This window comes from Arvicanthis niloticus, chromosome 28 (genome assembly GCF_011762505.2).
Source record: "Arvicanthis niloticus isolate mArvNil1 chromosome 28, mArvNil1.pat.X, whole genome shotgun sequence".
Taxonomy (NCBI): Eukaryota; Metazoa; Chordata; class Mammalia; order Rodentia; family Muridae; genus Arvicanthis; species Arvicanthis niloticus.
In genome coordinates, this window is record NC_133436.1 from 13,109,420 (window position 1) to 13,133,467 (window position 24,048).

Sequence of the window (24,048 nt, forward strand, 5' to 3'; positions counted from 1 at the left end):
TCCTTAGGCTTTGTGGATTAGTGAGGCAGCCGAGGAAACCTCAGGATTTCTCCAATTTGAGGCTCCCAGGTTACCCGAGCTGTAGCCATGCCATCCACTGAGGGGCTGTTCCTAGGACGGGAGCAAATTTCCTGGGCAATTGAGGGAATAAAGAAACAATGGAGCCCATAGAGCTTACAGCTTGGAAGCTCTTGATTTGAACCACCCGGGGAGATGTAAATATACTTGACAAGAGGACTTGAAACCGAATTGGCAATGACTGATAGCTCCCCTAGGGGCTGAAGAGGAGCCCCTTGTGGTGTGGCTTTCTGTTCTGGTTCACTAATTTCTCCTCTTTACTTTCTCCTTTATTCTACTTTCTTTGTTGACAGTAGTCACCCTCTTTCCCTCTCCCTTCTCCGCCTTCTCCTCCTCCTCCCCCTCGTTCTTTCTCTTCCTCCTCTTCCTTTTTCACTTCTGTTCCGCTCATGCTGTTAACAAACAGGTTCAAAATGTCAGGTCCCCCTCCCCCACACTGAATATTTTCCTCACTTCAAGTCCACCTGGATGTCTCAGGTTGGATGGCACTCCACAGTGACCTTTCTCTAACTTGGGGGGGGGGGGGCTTAGGTAGCTTCTGTTTTCTAGTTTCTCTAATTTGGGGCTGTGAAGTTACCCTGGCCTTGCTTATCTCCATGGAAGGCTGAGGGACGGGCACCCAATCCCCTTGGCTCAGCAGTTAGTGTCACAGCTACTTTACCTGCACAGAAAGGGGATAAAGGGATGTTGTTAAGATCAATGGTCTCTTCGCATTTCTCAACTTGCATACTTACTTCATAATATGTATTTTTAAAAACAGTGGTCAAGACTGTATGTTTTCTTTGAAATGTTACTTTTGCCATATTTCCCAGTGTTTGGTTTGCAATGTTTTCGTTATCATTCCAATCTAACTAATCTTATGTTCCTGTTATTGTTTAGTCTTAGATGCACATAACATTTCAAAGTTGATGTATTCTGTATTACCTTGGTTTAGGGAAGGGATTTTACATACATACATACATACATACATACATATATACATGTACTGTAATGAAATGGGTAGTTATGACAGAAATTGTTGCTGCAGTCAAGTAGCTTAAAGTGAGAAACCTCTTTGTATCAAAACTACTTTAATAAAAATGAGATGGAAGCTACAGACTAGAGAAAAAAAAAAAAGAAATCTTAAAGGACCAGGAATCAGGGAATCTTAAAATAAAGAAATCAGGAATCTTAAGGGATCAGGAATATAGGAGTAATTCTCCCAAATCAGCAAGCAGGAGGATGACAAATCAGCATAAAACCATCCCAAGAGCATTTAATAAGATGACCTGGAGGACACCACAGGGAGACCTGTGTAACTGCTAACGACCCACTTGATTTACCAAGGTCACTTGGAATCTCTGTGGGAATGTAGGGATGTATTTGCTGGGGGGGGGGGGGGGGATGAGCATTGAAACCTGGTATGCAGGTATACAGTTAAATTAGTGTCTTAGTTTGGGTTTTATTGCTGTGAAGAGACACCAGGACCACAGCCACTCTTATAAAGGAGACCATTTCATTGGAGCTGGCTTACAGTTTCCTAGGCTTTAGTCTATTATTACCATGGTGGGAAGCCTAGCAGCATATAGATCAGCATGGTGCTGGAGAAGGAGCTGAGATCCCCAAGCAGCAGGAGACTGTGTGCCTGGACGTAGCTTGAGAATCTGAGACCTCAAAGCCCACCTCCAGAGTGACACACTTCCTCCAACACGGCCACACCCTCTCTAACAAGGCCATTCTACCTCACACCATTCAGAATTGCTAAGATCAAAAACTCAGGTGATAGATGCTGGCAAGGATGTGGAGAAGAAGGAACACTCCTCCATTGTTGGTGGGGTTGCAAGCTGGTACAAGGCCATACCTCCTAATAGTGCCACTTCCTATGGGCAAGCATCTAAACACATGAGTCTATGGGGGCCATACCTATTCAAACCATCACAATTAGCATTCAATAATCCTTATAGCAGATGTTCATTGCATTCCTAAGAGCATATGCGTCAGAGAATAAGATGCAAACTACCTGAGATAGAAATGTTAACATGTAAAGAAATGATTTGTTTAGTTATTTCTATGTGTATGGGTGGGTGTTTTGCCTGCGTGTAAGTCTGTGAACCACATGTGTGCAGTACCTGTGGAGGCCAGAAGAGAGCATTGAAACCCCCTGGATCTGGAATGACAGATGTTTGTGAACTACTATGAAGGTGCTGTGAATTGAACCCAGGTCCTCTGCAAGAGCAGTCAGTGTTCTTAACCATTCATTGAGCTACATCTCCGGCCCCAGAAATAACCTGCAAACTGGACTCCTAAAAGGATAGGCTGCTCTTGCACTGCCCTTTGGGCACTGCTAACAGCCTGCTTCCTAGGACAGTACAGTCCAAACAAGTGTAAAGCTTAGACCCCAGTTTGCTGTTGCTGGGGTGAGAAAGGATGAGGCTGCCTCACCATGGATGCTGACAGATCAGGCTCTACACCCAGCTGCAAGTGTTCTCTTCACTCACACTAAGAGAGGCAGCTGCAAGGGTACTCTTCTTACAACAGTGTGTAGTGTCCATAAAAGATGGTCTCCAGGGGTACATGCTCCTTGGCCATTTGCTTTAGGGTACACAACCCAACCCAAAGCCCACCAACAAGGCTTACATTATGGTAATAGGCTCAATGCAGTGGTTCTCAACCTGTGGATTGCGACCCCTTTGGCAAACTCTTATGTTCAAAAATAGTTACATTATGATTCATAGTAGTAGTAAAATTACAGTTATGAAGTAGCAACAAAAACAGTATTATGGTTGGGGGGTCACCACAACATGAGGAACTGTAACCAGTTAGGAAGGTTAAGGAGCACTGCCTTAATGGAATATTCTGCAGTAAAAGAAAAGGAACATTGTTTACATCATAGAGATGAACTATCTTTTTGTTGTTGTTGTTTTTTGTTTGTTTTTCGAGACAGAGATGAACTATCTTTTTTTGTTGTTTTTGTTTTTTGAGACAGAGCTGAACTATCTTAACAGCGTGACAAATGGAAAAAAAATAATCATTAGAAGGCGATTCACTACAGTGATCCTTTAAACATTCAAAACTGACAAACAGATTGTTTATACACAGCCTATTAATGAAAGGCTAACCTCAATAGGAAGGTTATCTTTGCTGAGGATGAATCGAAGGAAGGAACCCACAGCTATGTAACAACAAATTCCATCACACCAACCTCTGAAAGCTGAACCAGCATCAGAGACCAAACCATTGATGCTTTAGCTTTAACCCCAGGACACCTCTGGTGAGAAATAAAGAAGAGAAGCCAAAGAACAGACCCAGTGAGACAGCATGTTATGGGCTGAATTGAACACCTGCATCTCATGCAGTTTTCCTGAATGAAACTGTGCTTAGAAATCGGGTCTTTAAAGAGGTACTTGGGTCAAAATGAAGTCATTATGGTTGGCTCAGTCCAATGAAAGTATTGCTCTTGTGAGGAGGGTGCCTTTGAACACCTTTGTGTACACGCAGGGAGTAAAGACCATGTGAGGATGAATGAGGAAAACAACCAAATACAAGTAGAAACAAGAGACCCCAGAACACAGGAACCCCACAGATACCTCGACCTTGAGCTTCTAGCCTTCGGGATTGTCAGCAAATCAATTTCTTCTGTTAAGTTATGTGGTACTGCGTCATGGTATCCCTAATACGTTAATTCATAATGCACAGTGTTATAGGTTTCCACTACAAAGACTGTAGGCCGCCGACCCGACTCGGCTGGTCAAGATGGCGCTGGCTTCTGGGCTTCTGGTATGATCTACAAGAAAACAAGTGCACTGCGCATGCGATCACCCATGGGCCAACTCAGTTTTGGCACCAACCCCTCCCGAGCGGGATATGCTAATGAAGCACTGCAATGCTGACCAATAGCCCCTCCCAAGCGGGATATGTTAATGAAGCACTGCAATTCCGACCAATCGCGCACCTCCACTCGCATTCTCCTCCCCCCCCCCCCACTAGGGCTGAGCGTATATAAGCAGCTCGCTCTGGGTGCTTGGGGTTCCCTGGTAAATAATGAAGCGCTTGTACAATAAAGGCTGTTGAGAAGGATCTGGTTGTTCATGTCTTCCTTGCTGGTCGAGTGGGGTGAGACAAAAGACAACCTTGTAGAGACTTAACTGTGCCTTACTTAGTGGGACTTCCGTGGGACATTACAGAGTGATGCCATGCGATTGGTGTCAGAAGGAAAAAGGTTGTGTTCTCTGGATGTTTCCAATGCCTGGTCTCCCTCTGGTGAGTTTGGTCATGGGAACTTAACATCCTTATACTTACACTCGATGCTTAGCTCAATGCCAGTGGCTATGCCCAGTAATGTAGCCTTTTATCCAAGCCCCAAAACAACTGAAGGAGTTAGAAGCTCTAGATGCACGGGTGACTGGCATGGCTTCACAGCTGACAGTCAAGGGAATAGCCCATCCTGACGACCCTTGAACAGAGGACCTTGGTGGCCTGTCCAGGGTGATGGTCAGGTATGGCTGTTGGGAGCTGACTTTAAGCAGAAAGCGGCTAGAAAGCGGCTAGAAAGCGGCTAGATCAACTTTGCAGCCATCTGGAACCATATACCCTGATGAGAGACTTGTTTTTCAAAAGCCTACAACAGCTGAAGCACACTCTGATAAATATACTGTTTATCCCACATAGCTTGTTTTGCTGTTTAGTGACCCCAGCTGCATGGTGCACGTGGTAAAATGTCTTCACCTGTGTTCTCTTGTTTGTGCTTATAAATACCCAGGATTTCCTTGTAAGGGTGTGGTGTAGTGGTGTAGAGTAGTAGGAGTGGTGTGTGTGGTTGGAGACAGTAAAGGAGACTTGACTACAGATCCTCTGGTTTGATTCCATTCTTCACGTCTCTCCCCCTTCTTCCCCCCCCCCCACTCTCTCTTGCTAGACCCCGACATGTGGAACAGAGCGGGCATTACATATGGCCAGGGAAGAGCAGGCAGCAGAGCACATAAATGAGGAGATGTGGTACCGGTGAAGCCAAAGGAATGGGAAGAAGCTCAGAAGACGTGTGACTGATCAGCAATTTAGGTTAAGATAAGGATGTTTGCTCTAGAGTGTGCTGTATGTGTGTGTGTGCACACATGAATAGTTGTTGGTCTGATTCTTTTCACAACGAAATAAAGAGATTAATGACAGTGATGATATATAATGAATCAAAATTAAGTTGTGATTGGTTCAATTATGTATTCCTGAACTTATTTTCCTGTGACCAGACTAGCTCTGCCGAGTCTTCCAGTCGTGAATGTGTGATGGTGTGAATTTCCTTCAGGAGTGTTTTGTAGTTTTCTGAATACAAATCTTTCACCTTCTTGGTCAACTGTGTTCTTAGTCCCATTTTTCTTTCTGTTTTGTGGCAAAACTCCAAATGGCAATGTTTTCCAAATACTCTCTGTGGACAGTTTACTTTTCGAGTTTAAAGTGCTACTGGCTCTTTTAAAAAAGAGACTTATTTTTATTTTATGAGTATGCATGTTTGTCTGTGCACCACATATATGCTTTGGTCTTTGGTGCCTAGGGAGGTCAGAAAGAGGGATTTGGATCCTGGTAATTTGGGTTAAAGACAGTGGTAGGTGATAGAACCCAGGCCCTCTGGAAGAGCAGCCAGTTCTCTCTCTCTCTCTCTCTCTCTCTCCCTCTTTCCTAAATGAGCCAAATTTTTATTTGTTCACTTCTTATATTTGGAGCACTCTTCAATGACATCCTTGGCCTGAGATTCTTTGCCATAGTCCTTAACCCTTACAAAACTGCAAACAAATATTTTGCGTGGTTTTCCCCTCTTGATCAGTTTTTCAGAGGCCTACCATTCCCACAGTTTCTTGTTGTCACCAACCTTAATTGGGTTGATTTGGAGCTCAGCGCAGAATGCCTCCACAGGCCATGTACACAGGCTCATCACAGTTGGATGTAAACACACAGAGATGGGTTTGGTGCATGTCTAGGGCTTTGGCAGCTTTGAGAATGCCTTGTGCTAGACAATGGTGGATGTTCGACCCTCATGGATGAGGGTTGTCTTCAGCACCTCTTGTACAGTAGTATTCATGTCTGTCACACCGTCTGTCTGTCTCACCTTCAGCCACAATGTCTTCCTGCCACTGCAGTGGATTACAGGTAAGGCCCATTCTGAATGCACTTGGAACCTCTACATCTGTGCAACTTGGCAGGAGAGAAACAAACAAACAAAAACCACAAAACAAGTGTTCTCTAATCAGAGAGCCACCAGTCCAGGCTACAGCTGGTTCTTGATGTCAATTTTGTATTCTAAAACCTGAACCATTTCTCAGTTCATTTTTAGTCTTGACAGATTTTTATAATGAAATATTAGGGTTCTATACAGAAGTTCATATCCTGTGCTAGCAAGGAAGAATAATTTTATAATTCATAAGACTTCACAAAAGACTACACATAATTATATAAATATTAAGAAGGGAGAAAGTCATGGAGACCTCATTTTCTGATTGCAAAAGTATTATAAAGTTAAAGTAGTCAAAGTAATATGCACAGACATGAAGACAGATATACTGACTGAAGACAGACATAGTGACCTATGGAATAGAATAGAAAGTCCAGAAATAAACCAACACGTGTGTGTGATCAACTGATTTACAGTTGAGATGAATATTCGGTGGAGAAGGACTTGTCTTTTCAATAAACAGTGTCAGAAAAATAACCACACATAAAAGAGAGAATGAAACCCTTGTTCACACAAACACAAAAAAATCAACTGAAATTGGATTAAAGTCTTAAACGTGAGACATTAAACTACAGAATTTTGAGAAGAAAATATAGCGGAAAAGACTTCCTGACATTGATCTTGGCAGTGATTTTGTGCCTCTGTTACACAAAGGCAAGACACCAAAAGTAAGTGGAATTCTACCGGCTAAAAAGCATATGAAGATCAATGAAGCCAACAGGAAACTTATGAACAGGAGAAACAACAATCCTGCAAAGGGCTTAATATCTAAAATATATGGGAAACCCTAGGAACTCGATATCAAAAACCTGACTTAAACTGGGCTAAGGACATGAATAGACATTTCTTCAAGGCCAATAGAACCACAGAAAGATGCAAGGAGATGGGGAAGGGGAAGGAGCAAGGGAAGAAGAGACATACTCACTCCTGTCAGGATGGCTTATTTTCCCAAAGGGACAAATGACAACAGCCATAGGTGAAGATGTGGAGAACTCAGAATGTCTGCAAGTTTCTGGTGAGACTGCAGAGTAGGCAGACTCTCTGGAAAACAGTGTAGAAGGCCTTCAAATTTTACAAGTGTAGTTTCTGTTGGATCCAAGAAATACCACTTCTGGAATTTATTCAGAAGACTTAAAACCAGGATACTGACTCCCGGCCCGGAACACTGGTCCCTTCCGGTCTGGGCCAGAGCACTGAGCAGCTGGGTGGCAGCTCTGTCCCCAACCTCCAAGAACCCAGAGGAAGCAGGGATCCCAGGCACTCTAACTTGGACAGTGTCTTAGAAACTAGTTCTCAGATCTGAGGCCTGGATCAGACCTCTGCCAGGTTTGTTGTGTGGACCCCAGATTCCACCTGAGACATACTGGAAGGTCCACTCAACCCAGAGCCACAGAGGAACAACTGAACTCAGAACGTCAGACAACATATCCTGAGATATTCTAGAGGAGACACTGCACCCAGAACAGCAGACACCTAGCTGGACTACTACCTTGGAGGCACCATATCCTGAGGCATCCTAGAGGTACCACTGTAATCAGTGCAGCTGGAAAAGATCACAGAGACATCTGGACCCCTAGGAGATCAGACACAAGCTAGATAACTGAAAAGACAGGCTTCAGTCAGAGACAGCAAGTACAGGAAGCACTAGAATTAACCAGATGGCAAAAGGCAAGCGCAAGAACGTAAGCAACAGAAACCAAAGTTACATGGCATCATCAGAACCCAGCTCCCCCATCAGAGCAAGCCCTGAACACCCCATCACACCAGAAAAGCAGGAATCAAAATTAAAATCACTTCTCATGATAATGATAGAGGGCTTTAAGAAAGACATAAGTAACACTCTCAAAGAACTTAAGGAGAGCACTGGTAGACAGATAGAAACCCTTAAAGAGGAAACACAAAAATCCCTTAAGGAATTGCAAGAAAATGCAACCAAACGGGAGAAGGAATTAAACAAATATGTAGGGGAGGATGGCCTTGTCAGACATAGGTAGGAGAGGAGTTTCTTGGTCCCATTAAAAAAAAAAATGAACACACAGGGGGTGGGGGGGGGATGTGAGGTCGGGGAGGGGATAGTGAGGGCGGGGAGGGGATAGTGAGAGGGGATAGTGAGGGGGGGTAGAAGTATGAGGAGGGGGATGGGATAGGAGGTTTCTGGGTGGTGGGAGGAAGTAGGGTATGGGGATAAAATCTGAAACGTAAATACTAAAACCAATTTTAACAAGCGGAAAAAAAAAGTCGTCAGAACCAACATCTTAAAAAAAAAAAAATGTCAGCCCCCTGGGGGTGGGAAAATTTTTTTTTTCTTGATACTAAAACTTGTTCTGAGAATTGTATATTGCAGAATACACAGCCTTGGTGTATCTACTCATCAAGCATACTGAGCAGACCTGCCCAAACCTCCCGATGTCCTGGAATTCCATCTGGATTCAGTGAAGACACAGCATCAGAGGCTTATCAACTTACTCTTCCCCCCACCCCTCTTCTAAAATCTCAACGCTCTTAAGCAGCTTGAAGAAGTTAAAGAAGAGTCAGTGCCCCTATTCCCTGAGCTTGGGGACTAATGTGGTTAATAATGGTCTGTTTTTCTAGGGAAAAGTAGTGGTTTTGTTGGAACAGGGGGGATTAGCTAGGACTTATTGCATAGCCATAACCTATTGGTAGAAAACTGTATAATTATTATCAAGATGAAGTTATAATTTCTTAAATGGTACAAAATTTACTTTGATTTCAAATTTAAGGTTTTCATTGGTATGAGCCTCTTATTAATATAAAAATGAGATGAATATTGATACTCTCATGGGCATTGTGCCTGTATAACACATTTAGGAATACAAGGCCTAGACCCAGCCCTTTTTAAACTTTTTTAACTGATTTGGGACGGTTAACCTATGAGTTAAGGGACTATAGCAAATTCATGGTTTTGAGTTTATTGTTAGGGTGTTTTCCATATTTTATTTAGAAATAGCTGAGAGGAGTGAACAGACAACAGTCCAGGTTACCTTACACGGATAGTTGGTTTTCAAAACATCAGAAGTCCATAGAACTGACGCTACAAATATTTATATATTAATGTTCATTTTGATTAGAGACCTGTCTGCTCCTGACAGCTTCCTGTCTTGGATTCTAAGAAGAAATTGAGCATCCTTGGAGATACTCAGTTGTGCGGTGACAGCCACTAGGCAAGAATTGCCTTTTTCCATCTACAGACAAATTACTGTCCAGAAAAGGACACACATGCAGAATAGTTGACTGATTATATCTGCCTAGACAGAGTAATCAGCCCTTAATAATCCTGCATCACTAAGGTCTGTCAGATGATTCTGGGCCAGAAGGCTGAAGATTTGATGCTCCAACGTTCTGTAGTATAGGGGCTTTTCAGGTGTTCAGTGGTCTCTATAAATTGGCTAAGTTTTAGAAGCTATGCTTAGTGCTTCCCATAACTTCAGTTAACTCAGTCATTCTGGATTTCTGATGGGGTTGAAGACCTATAGTCTCATAACCAATCCTGGCTATTTACTTTGAGAGAAAAGATCTGAGTAGATGGTTTTCAGGTGACATTCATTCTAAAGCCAAAAAGCCAGGATCAAAAGTAAGTGTTTTAGTTAGAAGAGATGACAGAGGTTCTGGTTAGTCAACAAAATGATGGACTGGGTATTAGGACTATCTTGTACCTCACTGGTACAATTAGGAATAAGTATGCTCTAATTGTATTTTGAGAGAAAAGTTCTACTTTAACAGGAAGAGTGATATGTAGGAGGAGCTAAGTGGGAAGGAGTACTGAGAGGAAGAGATGGAACAAGGAGAGAAGATGAAGAAGAGGAGAAGCTAGGTGATGAGAGAGAGAAAGAGAGGGGGGGGCATGGAGGCAGATGTTCACATGTCTCCACCAGTCAAAGATAGTTTTTCTATCTAGGTTGGGTATTGGGTTATGCTTCTGATTGAGCATTACCAAACCTATAAATCCTTTGATTAACGCTTTAAAAAAATCGTATAAAAGCAAAAAAGGAAAGGGGGGGGCATGGGGCAGGGGTGTTCTAGGGAGGGGAAATGTGGAAAGGGGATGGCATCTTAAATGTAAATAATAAAAAAAAAAAAAACCAGGATCCTGAAGAGATGTTAACATTTCCATGTTCAATGGCACACAGTTCACAGTAGCCCAGGTACAGAAAAGATATGGAAGTCAAAAGGAAATGGGTGTCTAACAAGAGAATTCTTTTAGATGAGAATACTACAAAAAGAAAAATAAAACCACAAACAGCAACAAAAAAATAAAAAAAAATTTTTTAAAAACCAAAACAACCCAAGAAACTACAACAACATACAACAGCATGAGTGAATCTTGGACTCACTGTGCTGAGGTAGATCATAGCCAGTTATGATCTTTGTGATGGTTAGTTTCTGTAAACTAGACTCAAACTGGCATCACCCAGGGTGGGAGAACTTCAGCTGAGGAATATTTTCCCAGCAGATTGTCCTGTTGGCATGTATGTAGGACATTTTCTTGTTTGATAACTGATGTGGGAGCCCACTGTGTGAGGTACCATTCCTGGGCAGGTGGTTCTGCTGCATGCTCGAAGAAAGCAGGCTGAGCCAGCCATGAGGGGCGAGCCAGTAGGCAGCATCCCTCCATGGTTCCTGCCTCTGTTCCTGCCTTCTCTTGATGATGGAGTGTGATCGAGACATGTAAGCCAGATGAACTCTTTTCTCAAAGGAGAGCAAACAATTTGGTGACATTACTCGAGGTGCCTACAACTGTCAGAGTCAAAGGAATAGAGGAAGGTTGCCAAAGACAGAGGGGCGGGACATATGGGAAATGATGTAAGTAGGTTAGAAATAAGTACGTTAGGCAAGTTCTAGAGGTCTGTGATACAGTCAATGACAGCATCCTTCAACTGTCTTTTTTTTTTTTTTTAAAGATTTTATTTATTTATTTTATATACATGAGTACACTGTAGCTGTCTTCAGACACACCAGAAGAGGGCGTCTGATCCCATTGCAGATGGTTGTGAGCCACCATGTGGTTGCTGGGAATTGAACTCAGGACCTTTGGAAGAGCAGTCAGTGCTCTTAACCGCTGAGCCATCTCTCCAGCCCTCACCTGTCTTTTTTAAGAGAGCAGATTACATGTTAAGTGTCTCTTATCACAATACCATAAATGACTATAACTGAAAAAAAAGAACACTTACTTTTCCATTCTGGGAGCCTCTCCCTTTTCTTTGCTGTCAAGAAAGTTAATTTAAAATTCTTTAAGGGACAGCAAAGCTGGGGTTATTCTGGAACAACTAACTTATGTAAACTCTTGAACAGTTTTGTCAGTGAGTATTTTTTTTTTTTCAGATCTTAATGCAGAAAATATTTGATTATAGAAACCTATTCTCTCTAAATAAGGTCTAATTAAAGACTATGGTGCAAGTGTGTGTGTGTATGTGTGTTTCTACTTTCCAAGACTTTGTTAAGTTCTCTTAAAAACAGACTTGTTACATGCACACATTCCTATTGCTCGTGGGTTGTGCTCATGTCAGGACATGCAGCAATCTGAGGTTGTCACAGGCCGTGGGCTTGACTTTTGTTCCTGTTTTTCTTAACATGCCTCTCCTACGGCCTCATTTAAATAACTTGATACTCCAAAATAATCGAAAACACCTTTCTTCAATCCTCAGTGTAGCAAAATGGCTAAGTTATTTGATTAGTTTCGTGAGATTGTCTACCCCAGGGTCAGCTTATTCACTTATGGTTTCTCATTTATTTAAAGGACATGTGCTTGCTTCACTGACGTGACTGCTTAAGATGGGGAAGGGGTCCAAGTCACAGCTCCTGCATCAGTCTTACTGGTAAAGAATCAGCATATCACCTTGTCAGTGAGTTATTTACAAACATGCAGGCAGACAAAGTTTCTGCAAGATAGGGCAGCATTCCAGCAAAGGCAGGGTGCTGGGGCTGAAGAGGTCAGAGGGAGGAAGAGGTCCCTGGAACCCAGAGAACATGCAGTAATAGGGGAAGAGTGGACGCCCTGCTAGGAGGTGTGATCTTGAGTGAACATCACTGTCATTGAGATAGGGAATGCCAGCCGTGCCCCCCTCCCCTGTTAGCAGGACCCAGGTTCAAAGATATGGGAAGCATGGAAGGGTCTAAGTTGATGGTCTGAAGCAGCTGGGTATAAGGAGGGGCGTGGCAGGCAGCACAGAGTGGATGGAAAGGGAGAAACAGAAAGATGGAGCACACATACAGGGTAACTGCAATGTGTTACATTTAATAATTCTCTTCCAAGCAGGATAATCTTACCTTCAGTGGTTCAATAATTATCACTTACTTAGAAGAATCTTTTTTTTTTTTTCCTTAAAAGACTAGACTTTGATATCTCAGTTCTACCTCCAAAGGGACGTTTCATAGGGAGAGGCTTGCTTATCGTCTTCCAGGGAAGCTTGTTGTCATTTTGATTCTAGGAACGGTCAAGGCAAGGTGGCAGAATGATGGGCCTTATTTGAGAACTGAGAGCAAGGAGGAGAAAATACTGAAAAGCTTGTGTGGACCCTTGATCCAGTGTGACAGGGGAAAATTGTTCACAGAGAGATCAGATCCATTTAGGAGATTTAGATGTTTCTTCCTCAAGAAACAGACGAGAGGCTCTAATTTGTAATTTTGTATACAGTGTATTGAACTTTGTTTCCAAGAACTCTGTGTGATTTGGAAAGATCTGGGTGAGAGGGCAGCTGACACATTCAGGTGCCGTAGAAGGGATCTGGTCAGCTGTGGCTAAATGGCAGAGGAAAGAAAAGTCCTTGCAAGGACGAGGAAGAGACCACGTGGGAACTATGACCACTGCCAGTCATTCCTGAGAGGAGTTTGTCTCTTGTCCCCAGGACAGATCTCCAGACTGTACACAACCCTGACAGGCCCCCTGAGGCCCTCTTCCTAACACCCCTTCTGCACGAAATGCCAGGATCTGAGATCTGCTTTTCAATGTCTTGTTGTATCTGAAACCCCCTGACAATGAAGGTTTTGCACGGGGAGCCATGTCTGAGCAGATTTAGCACTTGTGTGCTGCAGAGTCTAAGAGAACAGACAAACTGGAGCTCTGAGTGAGGCTGACTAGAAGCAGAGAGAACCTGGGTGGGGGGAAGAGTCAGGAAGGGGTTCTCTTTGTGGTTTTAAATGTCATTGTGGCTTCTAAGGGAAGGCTCAGAGAAAATGGGTAGTTGGCTCAAAGGCTTTTCAGCGTTGAGAGCCTGGCTAGCTCCGGAAGGTGGCGTCTGCTTTTCTTCATACCACCTGGCAGCCTGGGAGAATGTCTGGCATATTCTTGCAGAAGACTCTCTCATTTGTTTCTCTGAAATGAGAAAATACCGCTCGGCGATTTCTCTGTAACACGTTGAAAATCCACTGCTTCTTCAGGGCTTGGCAACTAAACAAAAAGTTTTATATGAATATCTTTGGGTCACTGCTTTGTTGAAGTTAGCCAGGGTCCTGCTTGGCTGACACTATAATTAGACTTAGGGCGTTTGCCTCCCCAGAAGATCCTAATGGAATTCCAGAAATTCTGTGGGTGCTATCATTTCAGGCATTCCAAGAAGCAAAGCAAACAAAATAAAAATGCAGCCTGGCAGTATTCCACCATGACAGTTATTGTCGAAAAGTAAAAGGGCATGATGATTTTGCTATCCTGTGGAAATACCAACCAGAAGCACAGGAGAACCGTCTACAGGAGCTTCTGCCTCCCTTGCCTTGCTGTTTCCATCCACCATGCTGTTCTTGTCCCAAAGTGTAACTTAGTTTTGGAATCTCAAGCAAAAGACACAATAAGCCTCAACACTGTGAGACATTTTACCAAAAATGCACATATTAGTCTAGGGTTCTCTAGAGTAATAGAACTTATAGAAGGAATTGCTATAGATCTCGAAAAAGGGGATTTATTACAGGCTAATCTAACAAAGGGCTGGCTGTGAAAGTCCAAGAATCCAGTAGTCGTTCAGTCCCACTTCAATATGTTCTTCAGAGAGTAACACACACACACACACACACACACGTGTACACACCATCACCATGTTCTCCATCACCTGCTTGCCAACCTTCCTGTGGTTTCGGCCCACTTTGGACAGACATGACCTGTGATACCAAAATAGGGCTATTTTGACAAGGACAGAACGGTCTGTGCTTGTCAAGGTGGACCTCAGATCACTGGATGGTTAGGGGCACTGACAATGACGAGGAAGTTCAGCAATCATATGCAGGGGCCCATGTACCCAGAGACTGTAGTGTGCAGCCACACGCAGCACTGACTTGCCAGCCGCATGAGTGTATCCTCTTGGAAGTGATTTCCCATCTATGTCCACATAACTGGCAGCCTTCGTGGGCACGCTCCCAGGTTACTCGACTCAGCTTACTCTAAATGTTCTTTCACTTAAAACAGCTATGAGTAAAAATATATGTCTACCTGTGGGCTTGTGTATGAGGACAGTGCCTTCAGAGGTCAGAACAGGGCATCAGATCCCCTGGAGCTGGAGTTTTAGGCTATTGTGGATTTGGGTGTTAGGTCCTCTGCAAGAGCAGTAGGTGCTTTTAATGGCTGAACCATCTCTACCCCAATCTGAAGCTTCTTAGCATTAGGAACTCAGAGAGAGAAAGTACATGTTTCTGGGTTTTTCCAGTTGTTAAATTTCGGAGAATTTGTTGCTCAGCATTTGCTGGCCAGGAGACAAGGCAATGCAAATTAACTAGAAATTAAAATCAGTCATTACAAACAATGACATTAGGAGCTGATGTTTGGCACAGGTTCAGTTACTGAAGCATTCCTTCACTGAATAGCTTTTGAGGCTGTGGATGTAGCTTGGTTGCTAGTGTTTGCCCAGCATGCATGAAGTCCTGGATTCAGTTCCCAGTGCTGTATAGCCTGGGCATGGTGATGTATGCATACCTATAACAATCAGTACTCTGGAAGTAGAAACAGAAGGATCAGGAGTTCAAGGTCATCCCTGCATATTTAGGAAGTTTGATATCAGCTCTGTCTACGGATCCTGTACCACATGCAAAATATCCTGTACAGATAACAGATTCCATCTCAGAAACCAACCAAATAAATGAAAGCTGTATTTGTAAGGAGAGAATGCGACATAGAAGGTTAAGATATTCTTTTAGACTCCTGAAGGCATCCTTAAGACTCAAAAGGTAGATCTAGGTAGCCATGGGCATTTCTTGAAGACTAGACTATGTTCGGTTGAAAACTGCAGAGGCTGGGCTTCAAGCTGTAGCAGACAATGGCACAGCCACTCCCAAATGCTCACCGGAGATGGAAATAGCCAGTGAGTCAGAGTCAGCACTCTGAGAACCAGGTTCTCAGCATCTCTGAGAACCAGGAAGCCATTTTGCCTCTCCAAGACATAACATCAAGCAGCTGCTATCAGTCATTTGAAACTTTCAGAAATCATTAGCCCTGAAAGTCTAGGAGCACTTGAATTGGGACGATGCTAGCCCTTCCTTAGGATAGAGCAAGGAGGAGGGGAGCTAGCACAAGACCAGAGGCAGGGATTATTATAAAAGTCCAGACTTCCTTTCTCCCCACGGGAGCTCCTAGACACTGAAGAGTCCCCTGGTACAGCCAAATCTGTGAGCAGTCATCATGAAAACATTTGCTAATGTGCTTCTTGGTTCAAGAGTGTACAGGGCTAAGGGCTGTGAGCCGTGATGTGTCCTGGGGGGAGGGGAAAGCTGGCTTTCAGGGGGCGGGTTTTTACATGAGCCTTGTACCCCACAGACTGAGCATTGTTTGGGGGAACATGGGATCCCATGTGAATACAAGTGGTCCCACAAGTCACCTAACGCAGCCAACTCAAGTACAGGCCTTCTTTGGAATAGTTGTGGGAGAAAGGAGATAGATTGAAGGGAGATGACACAGGCTGTCATAATACTCTAGATTTTATGTGGAGGGGAGGACTGTGCCTATACTTACACCATTACTAATAGAGTTTGCACATCTATTTAACAGTTTTATTTATATTTATCAATATCAGGAAAATAAATCAATAAAACAAGATATTCCATTCTCTTTACTAGTTCTCACCCAACACCCCAGAGGGGACAAATTAAGAGTTTAGGCAAGTACAAATAGGTGGTATTAGGACCTGAGTGACATTGTTAAGCTTTCAAGTGACTTACTTTATTTGTGACACTATTTTTCTCTTAGGGAAAAATTGGGAGTTTGAGGGTTGGAGAAGGAGAAGGAGAAGGAAGAAGAGGAGGAGGAAGAAGAGAAGGAAGAGAATGAAGAGGAAAAGAAAAGGAGGAGGAGGAAGAGGAAGAAGGAGATGAAGAGGAGGAGGAAGAGGAGGAAGAAGAAGAGGAAGAAGAGGATGAGGAGTGAGACAGGCTTCTTAACTATGGATAAAGATCTTTATGACTCCCAGTGCAAGGGTCTTTATAGTTGTGAGATCTATCTCAGATGAAAACTGGAGATGGGGTCAGAGGGACCATTGAATGAGTGACAGGCTGACAGGGGATGTGCTGTTAATTCAGATAATTGTTCTGATTTTACTTCAGGCCTGCCGTCCTCAGTGCTTGGCATTTCTACCCCCACCCCCACCCCTACCTCCACCTTTGTTCTGCCTCAGATTCCTCCTCTGAATTGAACATTATCTAACGGTATTTGAAACTTACACGTGTAATGTATTGAATTCTCCATTTCAGCTTTACAGTAGTCTATGCCTGAAGGCACTTTGCAGAGTGTGGCCCTCCCTTTCATATAATCTTGTTTGGACTCCGCTTTGCATATACACCCCTTATTTTCTTTTTCATGGGGCCTGTGGGTCTCTTTGTAAATTCCTTTGAATTCCAGACAAGTTGCTTAGACCACCCTGCCCCAGGGCCATCTGCTGTTGACTGGGTGCTTTTGCTGGGCTCCTCCACCCTTGGGCGGAGACAGAAGTTTGGCCTCTTGCTTGCTGGTGTTGTTTTGGTTGTGTTTTGTGAGTTTAGCCATATGGCAGTCAACTTCTTTCTCATTCCCCTTTGCCTTCTGGGTGCCCAGTCGAGGAGTTTACATGGATGAAAGCAGGGAACCTTCTGGAAGGGGTGGGTATCTTTTTATTTCTCTTTAAAATGCAGACCCTAGAGCAATGGCCAAGTCTGTAGAAAAACGGTGGGACGGTGGTAGAGTGTACCTTATGGGGGATGTTGACAACAGAGAGATTTTCCTAAGATTTATGGGAATTGTTTGCGATTAACTCAAGTGCAGAAGGAGTTCTGAGCATCCTTTCCTACATTTGAGGGCATCTGCTCCTTCCTGTTTGCCAGGCTCTTGGGCAGAAGCCACTCTGTTCCTTTGAGCTCCAGCTGAGGCTACAGCACTCAGAATGTAGATTTTGTTCTGATTCTTAAAGCTAGGTATCTAGAGTTATCTGAAAGGAAAGAACCTTAATTGAGAAATGCCTCTATAAGATCCTGATATAGGGCGTTTTGTTAATTAGTGATTGGTGTGGGAGGGCCTAGCCTATTGTGGGTGGTGCCGTCTCTGGGCTGGTGCTCCTGGGTTCTATAAGAGAGTAAGCTGAGCAAGCCATGGGGAGCAAGGTAGTAAGCAGCATCCCTCCATGGCCTCTGAGTTAGTTCCTCCAGGTTTCAGCCCTGCCTGAGTCCATGTTTTGACTTCCTTCAGTGATGGACTATGTTGTGGAAGTATAAGCCAAGTGAACCCTTTTATTCTCAACTTACTCTTTGTCATGGAGTGAATCACAACAATAGAAACTCTAAGTAGGACATGGGATGCCCTTGTAATTCCAGTGCTGGGAAGAAGAATGCAGGGTGATCCTAGCCTGATCTGCAAGCCCTGGGTCCCAGTGAGAGACTGTGTCATAAAACAGGGTATTTTGCTCATGAGGAATGATGCTAATGGCTGGCTTATAATCACACATGTGTGCATATACATAGACACATACACAAAGACATACATACCCAGACACATGCAGACGTATACACCCAGACACACCCAGACATACACAAACACAGACACACACAAACAGAGAGGGAGAGAGAGATAGACACACAGACAGACACACACACACATATATATGGAGAGAGAGACTCAGATACATTTTAACACCCATTTTTATTATTAGTTGGATTTTATAGTTAATTAGCTTGTTGGGAACCTACTTAGGACATATTTGTGAGAATTATTGTCTGATCATCTAATTATAGTCAACCTCAACTCTTGAGTGACCAATTAACTAATCTGCTAGTCTACCTTTTCGTATATGAGAATCACTGACTGATATAAATTAGAAATTAATCAGATTTATTTGGTCTTCTGAACAAGCCTCCTTTGTGTTAAGAAGGATTTGCTACGAAAAAAATTGGTCCATTAGTGTCATAAGAGGAAACAGGAAAAAAGCAATCTGTTTATAGTTGACATAATTAGAGATAATTTAGCTCTAGAGACTGCTATTTATATTTGACCCCATTGGATATAAACATGGAAGAACAGAAAAAGAAGTGATTAGGAATGCACGCATCACACATTCATTTTTAAATTTCTGATTATTGCCTTGTTGGCAAATTACTGTGACTCTCAGCTCCTACATCAGGACATAGGAATAGATTTCTGTCTCAGTTAGGGCTTCCATTGCTGTGACGAGACACCATGATCAAGGCAACTCTTATAAAGGAAAACATTTAATTGGGGCTGATTTACAGTTTCAGAGGTTCAGTCCATTATCATTATAGTGTGCACTGAAGTGTGCAGGCAGGCATGATGCTGGACCTGAGGGTTCTACATCTTGATGTGCAGGAGTCTCTGTGTCACACTGGGCATGGCTTGAGCATACGAAACCTCAAATCCCACCCCCACAGTGACATACTTCCTCCAACAAGGCTATACCTACTCCAACAAGGCCACACCTCCTAATAGTGCCTCTCCCAATGGGTCAAACATTCAAGCACATGAATCTATAGGGGTCAAACCTATTCAATCAACCTATCCCATGGAACCTGATTGATAGCTCTGGCATTGCCACCAATTCTATGCATTAGTGAAAATAATTGATCTTGGTTTGCATTTCCTGTCCCTTAATAATGTACTGTCATGGCCAGCTCCTTTGCCATGCTTGCTAAATGACTGGAGTCACAGTGGTCTTGCTGTTAAAGTACTGGACAGTACAAATGGTCAAACGTGTTTATCACTGGAAGAAGCTCTGTGGGCAGTGTTAGTCTAGTGGCAGATGCAGCTTAGATTTTAGCTGAATTATGGAGATCTCTACAAGGCCTTTGGAGCTTTGGATTGTCTTTACCTTACAAATATTTTTCTTACGTTTGGCTCTACTGCTGGACTGTCGCGGCCCGTACTGCCCGGCTTTCTGGGCCAAAATGTTGCGGCCTGCTCCGCTCCACGCTTGGTGGCCACTGTGTCTTGGCCCAAGCTGCCGCTCCGGTCTGAGGGTCAGGGTCGAGAGAGAGAGAGAGAGAGAGAGAGAGAGAGAGAGAGAGAGAGAGAGAGAGGGGGGATAAAGGGGAAGAGATGCAAAGAATGGAGACAAGACAGAGGTTCTGATCAAGTCTCAAGTCTCAAGTCTCATTTATCAAGTCTCTTTTATTGAAGGGAAATCTGGGGTATTTATAGGCTTTTGCCACGTGCCATGTAGGCACGTGGATACCACGTTCCTTGCAGGTGTGGATATGACGTAAGCCTTACAGGCGTCTATAGCGTGGATAGCACGTGCGCCTTACAGGCATGTATGGCCTGGATAGCACGTGGACAGCACGTGAACCGCATGCCTTGCAGGCATGGCTACCATGTGTGCCTTGCAGCTGGGGGCAGTAAACAGCAACACAAAATATGTGGGATATCAGAGTGTGCTTCAGCTGTTGTAGGCTGTTGAAAACCAAGTCTCTTATCAGGGTATATGGTTCCAGATGGCTGCAAAGATAATCTAGCCGATTTCTGCTAAAGTCGGCTCCCAACGCTGGACCAGCGATGTAGACACAGCTGCACTGATTTCATATCTTGTCCAGTCCTGCAGGGCAGTGCTATAAATGCTGTCACTCACCCTGCTGTCTGTAGGTCAGATCATGTGGAGTTCACTGGTTCAGCTGAACAAGAGCTGAAGGTATGGAATGACAGTACAGAAGAGGAAGCAGGAGCAGAAGAAACACAGCATCTTCAAGTGTGTTTCTTTGGAGTGTCAGAGGAAAATACCTAAAACTAATTAGAAATGGTAAGTCAAAAAAGACTGGGGGATGAAAAAAAAAAAAAAAAGAAAGTGACTATTCTCATTCAAGTAAGGTAAGTTTTAAAGCAGGAGTTTTAGGACAGCGGTGTGAGCCACGCTCAAGACAGAATAGTGAGGAGCCACCATGAACTCAACTCATGTGTTGAAAACCTTTAAAACCCCTTGTATTGGGTCTGTGAATGGAAACTGACAATAGTCAAAGGTCATGCGATTTAAACATGCTTCCATCAGCATTTACACAATTAAGTGAATAGCAGTATTGATCTAGGGGCTGGTAAAATGGCTCAGTGGTCAAAAGCACATGCTGCTGCTTTTGTAGAGGACCTGGGTTCTAGTCCCAGCACCAAGATGGCAGCTCAGAATGGTCTGTAATTTCAGCTCCAAGGGCTCAGAACCCCCTCCCCTTTCCTTAGCCTGTGTGGGCTGCTGCATGCATGTGGTATGTACAAATTCACACAGGCACGCACACAGACAAACAAAAATAATATATAAATAGAATAGATCTTTTAAAATGAGGGACTGCTTCAGGGGAATGGGAACACTTGGAAAATGAAATTATACATATGAGTTGTTTACAACCCAGAAACCTAACCTTCTAAAAACATTCATGAAACCATGAAACATTTAAAAATGATGAATCAGATCTTTGAGCAGAAAAAAAAAATGCAGAGAGGGCTAGAGAGAAGGGTCAGGGGGTTACTTTCCCAAAGGACCTGGCTTCTCTTTTCAGCACCATATATGATGACTCACAACAGCCTGTAGTTCCAGTTTCAAGAAACCTGAGACCTTCTTTTGATCTCCGTGATATCCTGCATGTACGTGATACAATGTGTACATGCAGGTACACACACACACACACACACACACACACACACAAACACAGATACAGACACACAGACACAGGCATACCTGTATACTTATAAATATGCGATTATTTTAAAAATAACACATCAATTTCTTTTGCCAAGCCCAAGTTCTATAGGCTGCATTGTCCCATTATATTGTAAGGAAAGTAGAAACGAGTGGCAGAGATAACACAAATGATAATTAAAAAGTTCAAATGCTCTAAAATTAAAAAGAAAAAAATGAAATACGACCCCACCCAAATAAAACACCGTCTTAATATTTGTTTAAGTGCATTTTTACCTTATCCTTTGGTTTGCACGAGTCCAAGACTGCTGGGAAGTACCTCAGATGAGGCATATGGACTCATGATATGATCAGTAACACGAGCAAAAACAGCACTGGGATGGATGGTGTGGATAGCTCTTTCTGTCAGGGACATCTGCTCTCTGCTCCTCTTTCTTCTGCCCCTGACTCCAGCCCCTGAAACAGGCACAGAGAATACAGCCAGACTAATGCAGACATGCAATATGTTGTATTTCTCATCTCAAAGGAAGTCATCTATTTTTCGGCTTTCTGTGTGATTTGCTGAGGATAAGTCCAAATCCTTGCAGCCGGGAACCCCAGTGATGAAGCCAAGTGGAATGTCTGTGCCCTCCTGTGTGGGCTTGACCCTGGACTGAAGGGAATGGGATCACGAGTCAGCATAAGCAGTTACTAGCTGGATCAGGGCACAGAACATACTGCTTTATTCAAACCACCATTATATAGAGGTGTTGTAAATGACCATTATGTGTGGTTAAAAGACAAAAGAAGACAAAAGTAAGTTTTATTTCTTAAAGACACAATCTTTAAAAAAAAAACCAAACTATTCCTCTCTCATATATTATATCCCAACAGCTGCTTCCCCTCCCTCCTTCCCTCCTCCTTACCTCCCCCATCCATTCCTCCATTTCAGACAAGGGCAGGCCTCTCAGGGATATCAAACAAACACGTAATAAGTTGCAATAAGATTAGGCCCCTCCCATCATATAGTTGGATGAGGCAACACAGTAGAAGGAAAAAGGTCCCACTGTAAGGACTCCCAGAAGAAGACCAAGCTGAACAACTATAACACATTTTCAGAGGGCCTAGATTAGATTCATGTAGGCTCCCTGGTTGTCCATTCGGTCTCTGTGAGCCCCTATGGGCCCCTGATTGGTTGAATCTGCAGGTTTTCTGTGGTTTCCTTGGCTCCTACAATCCTTCCTCTTCCTCTCCAGCAGAATTTCCCCAGCTCTGCCTAACGTTTGTCTGTGGGTCTCTGTAACTGTTTGCATCAATTGCTGGATGAAGCCTCTCTGATGATGATTATGCTAGGCTCCTTAAGATTGTATCCTTGTTAAAGATACAATCTTAAGTTACCTTGGCAACGACTCTATATATCATCGTATCTCCTTTGATGTCCGGTAAGCAAGGCATTGTGCTAAAATTTCACGTTGAAAAAGGAAGGCGAAAATAATTTCTATGGCGTCACTCCCAAGTAATTTGGCATCTTTTTTCTTAGTTCTTACTTTGGCATGACGGTCATGCTAATCACTCGGAACCCCAGTTTTTTTGCTGAGGCAATGCGGGTTGGGGGTGTAATTCCTTCGGCATCTTCTACAGTAACAGGTTACAGGAAAGAAAGCAGCTACTGAGTCCTCTGTTGGCTGGAGCCACTGTCAGCATCGGCCACTTGGTGGCGGTGATGGGTTCAGGCTGAGGAGGAGCTGAGTCACTTTCCTGATTTTTCTTCTGCATAGTTCTGAAACTCTGGGATTACAAAACAATTCACGCACCATTTTGCATGATTTAATTTACCACAAGCAACAGGTGAGATTCACTGGAAAACCACCCTTCTCTTGTTGGTCACTGTGATTGGGAATCCCTGTTGATAGGAGGCTTTTGGTTTTTCAGATCAATATCTCATATCACCAGATGTTTTAGTAAATGTTTCTTGGCATCTTCTACAGTCATCTTTTGGGGACCCCCCCAAAAAATCGGCAGTTAATGAGATCACAGAGAATCACAAGGGCTGGAGAATTCATGTGGAAGCAGGAGACCGGCTGGGGACTGAGTGTAATTCTGCTGGAATCAGGGTCTAGAGGCCGATGTGGCAAGAGGGGAGGGGATTGAGAAATGGTGCAGGGCCATGATGATAAAGCTTGGTGGCTTCTCTGTGAAGCAGTGGGGTTGGTTCTGAGGGGACCTAGGGTGACTGGTGACTTAAATGTAAGACAGTGGGGATCTAGGGGGGGGGTTTCTCAGGTGGAGGTGACTTACCTGGGAGGCAGTGGGGATCTAGGGTGGGCTCTGTTTCAGCTCTGTTCATACCATTAATGGAATGGGTTTCTGGAGGACACGTGGTTGTCCCACATTCTGGGGCTTGATGAGACCTGGTGACTCACTGAGTATACAAGCAGGTTTGTGTGTGTTATAAACTATCAGAACTGTGGGGAGGAGAAGAAAAGGTCTATCTCAGTAGACTGTTGGTAGGCTGAAAAAAATGTGCCTTCTTGTTGGGAGCCGACTTTTAGCAGAAAGCGGCTATCAGCTTTGCAGCCATCTTGAGCCATATACCCTGATGTGAGACTTGTTTTTCAACAGCCTACAACAGCTGAAGCACACTCTGATATCCCACATATCTTATTTTGCTGTTTACTGCCCGCAGCTGCAAGACTCACGTGGTAT

General features: G+C 43.6%; 1 pseudogene; it reads right to left on the reverse strand.

Annotated features, from left to right (window-relative positions):
• Nucleotides 1–5,752: 5,752 nt before the first annotated feature.
• LOC143439929 (small ribosomal subunit protein eS12 pseudogene) lies at nt 5,753–23,689 on the reverse strand (annotated as a pseudogene).
• Between the last annotated feature and the right edge of the window lie 359 nt (nt 23,690–24,048).